This window comes from Podarcis filfolensis, assembly GCF_964270895.1.
Source record: "Podarcis filfolensis genome assembly, chromosome: 6".
In the NCBI taxonomy this organism is placed as follows: Eukaryota; Metazoa; Chordata; class Lepidosauria; order Squamata; family Lacertidae; genus Podarcis; species Podarcis filfolensis.
Window position 1 is genome coordinate 47,703,049 of NC_139609.1, and position 11,850 is coordinate 47,714,898.

The window sequence follows — 11,850 nt, forward strand, 5'->3', positions numbered from 1 at the left end:
TTTTCTTTTTTTGGAAATTTGGTTTTATCAGTTTTTTATTATGAACATTTCTTATTGGTTTATGAAAAGGGCTTAGAGCGTTTGTTCTTGATTAAGTGGAATATAAATCTGCTTAAATAAAAAAAAATGTTCATGTTAGAATGGCCTGTTCATTTGGAATACCTGCCCCAAGCCATGACAGTTTGATAATGTCAGTGAGCCCAGGAAAAGGGGTGCCTGGAGACCTCCCCCAGCTGCACTCGGTTTTCAAAAAATGTAAAGAAAAGCCTAAGAGAAATTTCATTCCTGCCACTTTGGCTTGTTCTGTTTCTGGTGTCTCACCTGGTAATTGAAATTATTGTTGAAATCATGTTCTCAGAACATGTGTCTGGACTGCAGGGTCAGCGCAAGACATTGTGCTCCCAAGGCAAAGAACAAGATGGCGGCCCCCACCCCACCCTCACCCTCACCATCCCATGTACACAAGTCAACTTTCAATTGGATCCTGTTTCAGTACTGGCAATGGAAAAGTGTCCTCTGCTACATCTGAGAGCAGCAGGTTCCTTAGACGTAGGGGACACTGTGTGCCATGCACAACTTTGTAGTCCTACCTGGTCCCCAGTATCTACCACATGAGGTTGTTGTCTCAGCTTCCTGTAGGGCTGGCCCGGGCAGGTTGCATGTTAGAAAGCACTGTGTGGGCAAAATAAGACCACAAATGGATTTGCAAAGGAGTCCTTAGATTTGCTGGAGGAAGTAATGGGATATAATATCGATTTAATAGTTAATAAATCAGCCCAGAATATAAGCACCAACAAGCAGTGGAGGTCACAGCCACACCATTTCATTAAAGCTCTTATACCACATTAAGAGTTGGGAGTTGGGAGGAGACCCCTCACTGAGCTACAATTCCCAGCACCCTTGACAAACTACAGTTCCCCAGGCTTCTTTGGGTTTAAAGTGGTATAAGAGTGTTTTTTCATGGGTGGTGTTGATGTGATCACCATTGCTGCTACTGTTTTCACACACAGAGGGCTTACCCCTTGTCCCACTGCTTTCTCATGGGGGAAACCACTCTTTAGCACTCAATCAGAACAAACGGCAAATTGGGTTTTCTCTAGATTGACGTTTGCTCCGATTTGGTACTAAAGAACGGGCTTTCAGTGGGGCAAGGGGGAAACTAGCCGGGCTCATGCCTAGAAAGCACAGATCAAGCAGAAAAACAGCTCAGACCAGTGCTTTCTAGGCACAGGAGGAGCAGAAGTGTGAACAAGCCACCTCTCTCTCTCTCTCTCTCTCTCTCTCTCTCTCTCTCTCTCCCTCTCCCTTTCCCTCTCCCTCTCCCTCTCCCTGTCTCCCAACTTACTAATGAGGTTTGTTAGGTCCCTGCTGATCATCTTCTTAAAGCATCCTGGTTCAGCAATCTAATCTTATAATTTTATTTCCACAATCTGGGATTACTGCAGCATCAGGTTAGTGACATGTGAAGTGGGTTAATTACTAGCAAAAGAGGAGAAAAGAGAGTGGAAAGCTGAAGAACAATGGCCTGGACCGAAACATCTGAAGCAAAATACAAACTCCATCCAATCATGCCATGCAATTAAGAGAACCCAGCAGTGCCCTCCAACCAAGCATCAAACCCCTGCCACATCCTGCAAGTTTCATTACTCATGCAATGAAAATATTGCATAGATACACCTCTTTTACTTGAGTCGGTGCCAGCCCTTAGCCCAGTTTAAAAGTTTAAATGGTCCAAGGTAACCAAGAAGGCTGCTGCTTCTTGCATCTCTCACCCCACTCCTCAACTAGTCCAGTGTGGTGTAGTGGTTAAGAGTGGTAGTCTCGTAATCTGGTGAACCGGGTTCACGTCTCTGCTCCTCCACATGCAGCTGCTGGGTGACCTTGGGCTAGTCACACTTCTGTGAAGTCTTTCAGCCCCACTCACCTCACAGAGTGTTTGTTGTGGGGGAGGAAGGGAAAGGAGAATGTTAGCCACTTTGAGACTCCTTCAGGTAGTGATAAAGTGGGATATCAAATCCAAACTCCTCCTCCTCCTCCTCCTCCTCTTCTTCTTCTTCTTCTTCTTCTTCTTCTTCTTCTTCTTCTTCTTCTTCTTCTTCTTCTTCTTCTTCTATCCATTGTTCTTCCCCACTTGCTGTAGACACCAGAAAGACCTAACCTTTGCTCCAAAGTAAGGGTGGAAGGAAGGTAGCCCATGGAAGATCAGCGTAGGAGGTGCAATGGTTGCATCCTTTCCTGTAGAACATTGCTGTAGAACATTTAGGTATTGGATGAAGTTGTACTTAGAGCAGACCCATTGAAATGAATGGAGAAGTCACTTAAGTTCATAGGTTTCAATGGGTCTACTCTGAAGATAGGTACGGTTTCTGGGTACGGAAGATAGGTACTGTTTCTGGGTGAAACCCTTACTGTAAACACTGGATTTTCTCGAGAGCAAGGAATACTAAGATGCGAAGAAGTTTTCATATTAAACTAAACAAAGCCAGGAAGCAATGTAAAGATCCCCTCATTCTAGCTAAAGGGTGGAAATGGCTTCCATATGAAGGATGGACCTTCTGCTGTCAGTCTGGAAAGCTGCCACCAAGAGGACTTGACCTCCTTGCTGGATACAATTTGCTGATATAAACACTTCCTGCTTCTTGCTGTAGCCAAGCCAAGTTTCATACAGGGAATCAGGGAGGAGAGACACCCAATCGTGTGGGACTTTCATTGGGAACTCCCCCAAGCGTTTGGAGATGGTGTTCCAAGAATCTGGAAGTGGTTTCATTCATTAACTTCTGCCCTCACCACCGAGTGTGTGCACACATGCAGGCAAGCAGACTCATGCACCAGCACTTGAACAACACTCCTTCCTCCCACAATCTCTGCTATCCAGAGCCCAGTTGCTTTAAAATGGCCTAGACTCAGCCTGGCCAGGGGCAAGAAGCTTTGTGTACCATTTAATGGAAAAATTAATGCAACAATTAAGGGAAAGGGAAATTCCAGCAAACCAAAAATGGCAACTTATTTTATACAAAATGATTTTGTTTTGCCGGAAGCTTCTCAAACAAAGAACTTGACTGGGACCCTCCAACACCATACACATCTTTATGTAAACGTATCCTAAGCTAAATATGTTATATGGTTATTTCCCTGCGTTATTTCATTTAATTGCGCAACATACCTTTACTTGTGACATGTCCATTCTACATGATATATAATAACATTTTTTATTCACATACCTTCTTTTATTATTATTATTTATTTCGTAAAATTTATATACCTCTTGACTATAAAGAAAAGCCTCAAAACAGTTTATGTTTCTAATCCAAATGGTTGGCTTGGCATAATTATGCCTACATCTTTATGTAATGCTCCTTACATATAATTTTTTCTTTTGTGTTATATCTTTATATTCATACTGTATATCCATTTATTATATTCAAGATTCTTTCTGTGTATGTTGCATAGGTTTTGATGTAACCCATGATGCTTTATCCTGGATGACTTGTTGTCATCTATGTTATATCTTACTATGCTGAAAAATTCCAATAAAATTATGATTGGTTGAGTTAAAAAACAGAAAACTATGTACACCCTTGCTGCTATCCACAATGCAATCTCATGATAGTTTTTACTAGCCTGTACTTAGACACCTGCCTTTGGCAATTGGTATGGACTTGCTGAGTCTCCTCCTGTCACTTCAAGAACTTCTCACTATGTACTGGGTGCTTTGAAAGGTAAAGGTAAAGGGACCCCTGACCATTAGGTCCAGTCGTGACCGACTCTGGGGTTGCTGCGCTCATCTCGCTTTATTGGCCGAGGGAGCCGGCGTACAGCTTCCGGTTCATGTGGTCAGCATGACTAAGCCGCTTCTGGTGAACCAGAGCAGTGCACGGAAACGCCGTTTACCTTCCTGCCGGAGCGGTACCTATTTATCTACTTGCACTTTGACATGCTTTCGAACTGCTAGGCTGGCAGGAGCAGGGACCGAGCAACAGGAGCTCACCCCGTCGTGGGGATTTGAACCACCGACCTTCTGATTGGCAAGTCCTAGGCTCTGTGGTTTAACCCACAGTGCCACCCGCGTCCCACTGGGTGCTTAGCCATACCACAAAAGAAAAGCCTTAAAAATCTTAATTCCTTTGAAGATATCATGCATACAGTGAGCCTTTTAGGAGCAAACTGGGATTAAAACCATGTTCTATCCCCAAGTGTTTCCTCTGTCACTGATTAACTTAGATGTATCACTTTGTTTCCCAGAGTAGGGGGTCTCTAATCAAATTTACACACAATGTTTCTTTTACAAGCACCTTTTATTTGGGAAGTTTGTTTTTTCTTGGTGCTTTGTTTCCATATATAAAATGGGAGCAATGTCTTTGGACCTGGTACTCCAGTCCCAAATACAAGAGAGGCTGTTAGGATATCTTTGCGGTAAAGAAAGAGCACTCTAGTCTTCACATAGTCAGACACATTCACTTTTAATTATCACTTCACGTATTCCAAGTCACGGGCCTGGCATGTTCTGCAGCTAAGCACTGGCTTGGATTAAGCCCCATGCTCTTCTAGATCTCTCTCTGGCAGGGATTTGTCTATGGAGAAGACTGCAGTGCTCGGTTATCCCATAAGCACGCAAAATTAATTTGGAACTCCATTTTTCTTGGCACGCTGTTGCCAGGATGAACCCTCCCCACTTCATAGTCTCCTTTTCCCAGAAGCTCACCATCTGAATACATGGAGCAAAAAGAGGAGATGGAAAGTCAGAAAGAAAAAGAGAGAGGCTCAAACCTATCCAGGGAAGCAGTGGCTGGTGTGGCAACAGATCCTGCTGAGCCCATTAACACTTTATTGACAGCGGATTATGTGATGCACATCTCCTTCCTCCTTTGCTTTGTTAACCATTTCCTTTTCCACCCACTCCCCTTTTTCCTACCCAGGCCAAACCCTGAAGCCACAAAGTATTTCAAAGAGCTGTGGATGTTGTACACAAAAGCAAACTCATGGACTAATTAGTTGATTTTGAACTGTCTCTGCTGCCTCATTCAGCAGCTGCCTGCTCCTTTGCCAAAGTCCTGGGTGACAGTGCCAAGTTGGGCAGGCAAGCAGCTGCTGTGCCAACAAAGCAGCAAAAGAAAGGGAAAAAAGAAAAACCCAAGAGAGCAGCCGAGGCTGATGCCGGGGATCCCAGAAAGATCCCTTGAGATTTCCCACATTGGATTTCCGGTGTCTGTTCCACCAATGATGAGTACATGCACTCTATACACTTGGAGGGAGGAGAAGGCTCCAGTTATATTTTGGTGCCTGTGTCCCAAAACACCTTCCAGTCATGCCTCAGGCAGAGCTTTGCATTGCTCTGCTTATAAAGCCCACTGGGGATTGCTAAGAAAACTTCTACCTACTATGCTGAAGAGAAGCTAAGGAGGTAGACAATAAACTGCTCATTCTTAATTAATCCCTGGGAGACAGTGAACAGAAACAGGCTGCTTTTGTGAAGCTCCTGCAAAGGAAGAAGAAGATGTTGAAGCTGTGAAGGACAATGACATCTCACCCCAGATCCAACCCAGTAGAGTAGCTCACTAGCAATGGGTGGCTTGTCCTACTTATCTCCTCTTGTCACAACTTGCTTATCTGTGACCAAGGGCAAGGGGTGCAGGATTCCCCACTGCCTTACAGTGGTCTGCTCAGGTGTAGCGGGGCTGCCAGCAAGGTCCGAGTCTCCTAACTGGCAACTTCTCCTGATCTCCCAGGTACTTTAAGCCAGGAGCATACCACAAACAGCCCTCAAGTGTATGCAGAAATCAGTACAGTCATTTAAGAGGCGTATAAAATAGGGGGTACAGGAATTATTCATAATCAGAAGGAAAATAAAACACAAAACCAGATTATTGGTCTAACTAGTCATGTTTTGGGCAAACTGACATAGCAAAACTAACAGTGTCACCTCTGACACTGGTATACCTCCCAGCTGCCCTTACTCCTGGGTGACGTTTGCCCCCCAGTTCCCTCCCTCTGCATTTCAGCCGCAACCCCCACCCTACCCCACACACCCATGTCCTCAGGCTCCTCTGCTGTCCCCCTCACAACTGCTGTCACCATCCACCTCACCCACTTGCCCACTGCCATCACTGTGCACTGAGCAGCCTGTCACAGGATTCCCCACCCACAGACTTCCATGGTAACCATAGAGAGAGGGAAAGTGGCAGGCGAGCACCTGGGCACTGCCATGTTGATGGGAGCAGGGTGGGGAAAGTCTTTGTTGCCATTGGCAACGGCTTGTGAAAGATCCCTGGGCAAGGAGCATCTTTTGGTTCATGTGAGAGTGTGGGACCAAAAAATGGGACATTCCAGGATCCAATCCAACAGGGATGGTTTCTGTAATTCCACGGTTTCCCACTCAAATTGGGATGGTTGCAGGGTATGTGTAAGACTGTGTACACACCTTTAAAGGACATTTTGCCCCTCAAAGATTTCTGGGCAGAATATTGTAGTTTACCCTCACAGACTTACAGTTCAGAGCAACCCTTAGCAAACTACAGTGCCCATAATATTTGAGGGGGGAAATGCTTTGAATGTGCTTTAAGGGAATAATGTGTGAACAGTAGCCTGTCCACTTCAAGGAAATGGAAGCTGAGTGAGTAATGTGGTATTTAAAGGGGCAGTGTGAGGGTAGCCAGAGATGCAACACAGAAGCTGCTGCATTGAGGAGAAAATGAGCATTGCTAGCCAAGGCTTTTATCTTATTGGCTCCTGTGGAGAAAGGTGAGGTGGCTCAAACAGATTATTATATTGACTCTGGGAAGCTTACCAAGACAAAGTTTGAGAGCCTGCTCTCACTTAATCACACAGGCAGGGAGGAAATGGAGCAATTCAAGATGGATTTGAGGCCTAGAAACTGCACTGAGGCTACTTAATGCTAGCACCAGAAGCAGAACTAGTAAATTACATGTGTAAGCTACCAATACTTCCATTATTTTCATTTTATAGTGTTCACCAGGACAGCTCTGTGAGGAAGCCTCAAGGGGGTAGGAATGTATAACACCCCTGACCCCCCTGCTTCTTTGCTTCACTAGTCCAGGCACCCATCGAGTTGTTACCCACCTGGCTCCTGTACAGAGGTGTCTGCTAACCTTAGGCATACTGAAATAGTGCTGCCCCTTGATGACAGCATCCATCTCAGTGCTAATCAGCTCTTCAGAGGGACAGCCCTGCTGCCCGGTTACCTGTGAGACCAGGAATGCTGAACACCTGACAATCCAATTACTATGTGTCTCTCCAACACCCCAGAACATTTCCAGGACATCCCAAGGAATACTAATTCCTTCCAGTGAGTAATTCTGTCAACCAACTCTAGGTTGGTCTGTTCTAAAGGTGCAATCTAGTCTAGTATGTAATGGTGGCATGAAACAAGGGCCCTCCCTTAATAACTGGGTTTCAAATGTACATGGTGGGTCTATTTAGATATGGTGGCTAATAGCCCCAAGAGGCCTAAACTTCCATGCAGTTTCCATGCATTAATTCTAAGCATTAAAGTAGTTTTAAAGAAAAATCAGCTGCAGTACTAGACCTTGAGAAATGTTAATTGAACAAAATGTTTTAATTGAATATAATGTGAGTATGAGAGCCTTGAGACAAATGCAGCGCTGGGATGGATGCTTTGGAATGGGAGATAATCCCAGCAGCCCTGTGAACTGTCCCAAGGCTTTTAAAAAACGCCTTGACTCAGAACAATTAGGAAGGGTTGGCTGGTCCCTTGCTATATACTGCTTGAGTTCCCCCCATGCCACAGAGAGCAGGAGGTGCATTTGCTTGTTTTGAGAGTCGCTGCATTCTTCATTGCTATACGAGACCTCATCTCAACCCATCATAGTAAGGAGGGACAGTATCTATGTGGGTCAGGAAGATTAAACGGAACAGGCAGTTGTGAGCTCACTGGAAGGGAATTCAAGTCAAGAGACTTGCGGGGGGGGGGGCGCCTCTGTTTTCCTGCTGCCAAGGTTCATGCACACACCCTGGACTAGAGAAGTGGGTGAGGTGGCAAAGATATGACCCATATGGTGAGCTGTTTAAAAAAACAACAACAACCTCACTGAATTCTGTCCCTGACAACTAGCATTTATTAAACACATGTTAGTCTTCAACTCGAACATTGTGCTCTCATCTCAATAAAAGGGGTAGGGGAGAAATTTGGTTCAGGTTACATTGTTATGTGAAGCTGCCTAATCTGTGGTTCGCAAAACAATGAGCGACCCAAAACACAGCTCCCTGAACTTTGCAATGCTAAGTAATGTGTGCCAAAAATAGGTATATTAAAGAAAAGTGTGTATAAACATTTGTTATACCAGTGGAAATATAACAGAGAAACTCATTACGTTCAGGAAATTGCTGGAAAATAAATGTGTATAATGGGATAAATTGCATACAAAGATGTGCGTACTGGGAGAAATGCACAGTAAAATGCTGACAAATTCTCACGATTTACAAATAATAATACTAACTGCAAACTAATCCCCAAAAGTGGACCATTGAATTTAGGTTGGGGGGAAATGATAAGCCAAAATTGACAGATTTGTCCAGCCTTACTCAGTAATCTTGGTTGTAATCCTGTTATCTGAGGCTGTACCTGAGTGATAGTAGCTTGCCTAAAGTGACCTAATGAACTTGTGGCTGAGGTGAGATTTCAGCTGGGATTTTTCTGGTTCACAGCTTACTCTAGCCCTCTGCAGGTGTTCGGCTTGGATACGCAAGGGCAAAAATGTGCAGAGGGATACGGTATGTGCATGAGCCCCATTTCCAATGTCACCAGGCACGCCCCCTCCACTTCCAACCTTAGTTGGTGTAAGTTGGTGTCCCAGAACAGGAACTTACAAGAATCCCCTTGCAATTGGAAACTTTTCTCCGAGCAAGAATTAATGGGATAGTATTGTAAAAGTAGCCCACTTCAGGTTTTTACTGCAGGGGTATCTAACATTGTGCCCTCCAGTTGTTGGACTACAACTCACATCAGTCCCAGCCAGCATGATGGGAGTTGTAGTCTAGAAACATCTGAAGGACACAGCATTGGCTACCCCTGCTGTCATCTCTTCTTACAGGAATGCTAGAAAATCCACATCAAGGGACAAAACCGAATTGTTTCCTCAAACTCTGAATTTATGCAGCTGATTCCCAGACTTAGGGGCCAAAGATCAGGGAGTTGTTTTGGTTGTGTATTCTTTAATTAAGCAGAATGATGAGTGTTTGTTTTAGAAACGAGACCTGATGTTCTCATTGATGTAATAAAGGATTGGTAATGTCACAAACACAGTTTAACGATCCTGGACCCGATTCCTAGGTAACCATTGGGACATTGCTCTGTCCTTGAAAGTCCCCTGAGCATAAGGCCTACAATAACCTCATAGTCCTTTTTATTTAAGCATTTAGACATATTCAGTTGATGGGTGCTGTTGGAAAAGATGAGAACTGCTAAGGCACTAGGATGAGAAAATTATGTTTTCTGTTGGGGTGGCAGTGGAGGCTAGGAAACTGGAGATCATAATCTGCAGAGGGCAGGGTCTATCGTTGCTCCTTGCAACTATATTTTAAGGATTTCAAAGTGGATTAAGATTCTGCTCGCTTAAAAAATAATGAGGCAGCTGGGGACTTTAACCACAGCATGCAAGCAATAAGCTCTGTTGGTGCTGCTAGATCAACATTTAAAATAAAAGGAAGAAGTGGAACCTGCAACAAAATGTCGCAATGTATTGTCACCTCTAAATCAAGTGCTCCTGTTCAGGGTTTGAGCTAGCTTTTCCTTCCAACCAGGACTCATTTTCAATGGATTCTCAGCATTCCACAGCTACTGAGCATGCTCAGCCTTATTCGGATTGCACGGGGGGGGGGGCGTTATGCCCTTTGGGGTTGTTGTTGTTTACAGTTGGCTAGTGCCAGTCCCTAATCTGGCCACCATATTCCACATCTGAATTCTAATTGTGTATTCCTTCTAATTGCTCCCACCCTTCCCAACATGATATAAATTGCCCGATATCCCATGGCTGTGCAGGTGTGTGTGTGTGTGTGTGTGTGTGTGTGTGTGTGTGTACTGGCTTGGATTGCTGGAGCCTAGGAATCCATTCTCTGCATCAAGGATAATAAATCTGCAAAGCAGAAAGCCAAACAAATGCAGAGGTGATGGGCTGGAATGCTGCTAGGCAACTGCAAGGAACAGGGTTATGCTAGGTTTGGTTTACATTGGTTGCCACGGGCATCCCTGCTGTAGGCCTCCGCTGTGCCAGCCTCTTTTGCCCTATATTGATGTCTTGTCAGATAAGCAAAGTGTGTTAGAGCCTAGGGAGAGACTGGGAGCTGCCAGAGTTGCACTTTGGTTGTAACTAAGACATATCTCACACCAAGCACCCTGGCTGTGGCCTGCTAGATGCTGCCAGTTAGTAATTCTTTGGGTAGTCTAGGAGCAACTGCATCCATCCATTGCCTTGAGATTTCCTGGGGTGGCGAGGCAAGGAGAGGAGCCCCAAGGATGTTGCACAGCCCAAATAGAGAAGACCCCGAGAAGAGCCTGGAGCCATGCTTGTCCTCAGGCTTTGGTGGGTCCTCAGGGAAACAGAGTCCTACAAATGTGGGTCAGCTACAGATGATGCCTCTCTGCTTTCCCACTGCTCACGCCCAAGCCCCTGCTGTCTTCTAGTTATCTGGCTGGGTGTCTTTCCTCACAGTCTCTCTTTCCTCTATTAGGGCTCTGTTTATAAGCACACTTGCTCCACTGACCTAAGCCCCAGGAGCACAGCCAAGAAGAGAACGGATGTATTCAAACACAAGACAATTGTCTCTTTTTTTCTTCTACTGGTTAACTCATGAGACAGGTGCCGAGGCAGGGGTGGCACAGATCCACGGGCATGTGGGTGGCCACATATAATGCAATGCACAGCACCGCTTATCGCAAATGCCGATTGGACAATCCCTAGCAAGAAAAAAAGGAAATTTGAACTATTTGAGTGAGCAGGGGCGGATTAGATGGAATATTGGAGGAAGGGGGGAGGACAGTGTGGGTGTGTTTAGCATGCCAGCCTCTGCTTTTCTTTTGCTGAAAAGAGTTCTTTCAATTGCTTTTCATCCAATTAGCCAGAGACAAGGGGCTTCTGTACAGCAGCTAGGCTAATGCCCACACTGTCAGCACATTAGGGAGAGACTTGCTTCCAAATGTGCCCCCCTCCATTAATATCCTAGACAATTGTCCCTTTTTATACACCCTGGCACCAGCTTGGACCCAATCATGCAAATGGGACCTTGTCTCATGGGAGGGGGAGACTGCATGCTCAAGAGAGTCACGGTCGGAGGTTGCTTGCCCTGCCCGGGTCTTGTCTCTTCCTTCCTCCCTGGCCAAGGAACAAACCCCTGAATGTTCCCCTGAGGCAGAGATGGCTACAAATGGAAGCAGAATGTGAAACACTCAGGCTGTGCCCACTTTGCTGGCTCAAAACGCAGGTAATTGTTCTTTTTCTCAGTTTGGATGAAAGCAGGTTTGGAGGAAAACACACCATAAGAAGCAACAGATACAGGATAGATAGGGATTGTGGCTAATGTCGTGTACACAGCTCTTCCCAAACCAGTATTGGAGCACAGTGGCTGCAGAGTAACAGGTGCGTTTACACAGCCTCAGAGTCAATCACTGCGAGGAAGGTCCTTTCTCCCAGACTGCTTGTGACTCTGAGGTTTCTGTGCCTTTGCACCTTCTCATTTGCTTGGGCTCTTTGGACATGAAACAATTTAGCAGCAAGTAAGATTTTGTTGAAATACATCTTAGATTGCTTGAATGCTTTTATTTTTGTTCAATATTGCAGCCACCACCACCATGACAGTATGTCCCTGGAAGCATGAGCT